The sequence below is a fragment of the Penaeus monodon genome, chromosome 19, assembly GCF_015228065.2.
Source record: "Penaeus monodon isolate SGIC_2016 chromosome 19, NSTDA_Pmon_1, whole genome shotgun sequence".
In the NCBI taxonomy this organism is placed as follows: domain Eukaryota; kingdom Metazoa; phylum Arthropoda; class Malacostraca; order Decapoda; family Penaeidae; genus Penaeus; species Penaeus monodon.
In genome coordinates, this window is record NC_051404.1 from 1720594 (window position 1) to 1721025 (window position 432).

Below are 432 nucleotides of genomic sequence, written 5' to 3' on the forward strand. Positions count from 1 at the left end.
GCAGTTTTAAGATGAACCAGAAAAGCAAACATTCTGAAGATAGTTACCATTCAATATGCTGTGAAATAAATGCTATTCCAAATCTATGTTATATAAGATTCGATTAACAGCAAACGAACCACATAAATAAATGAGTACTAGAAAGAAGCAGGGACGTAACATGAAATATGAATTATACACAAAAAATATATATGGCATGATATACTAAGCGTCCACATATTCATATACCCTAAAATATAAGAACGTTACCTAAAATCAGTGAGGTAAGGAATTTTCCTAAGAAGGAGGAATCATTTTATTGAACATTCTCACTTGAGAAAAAAGTTGTTTTTGTTTTATTTGGTGCGTTGTATAGATTCCTCGAAGATCACCTTTATACAGCTAGGTGTAGCAGTACTTCGAAATCCTACCCATTATTTTGAGAAGGGTTCC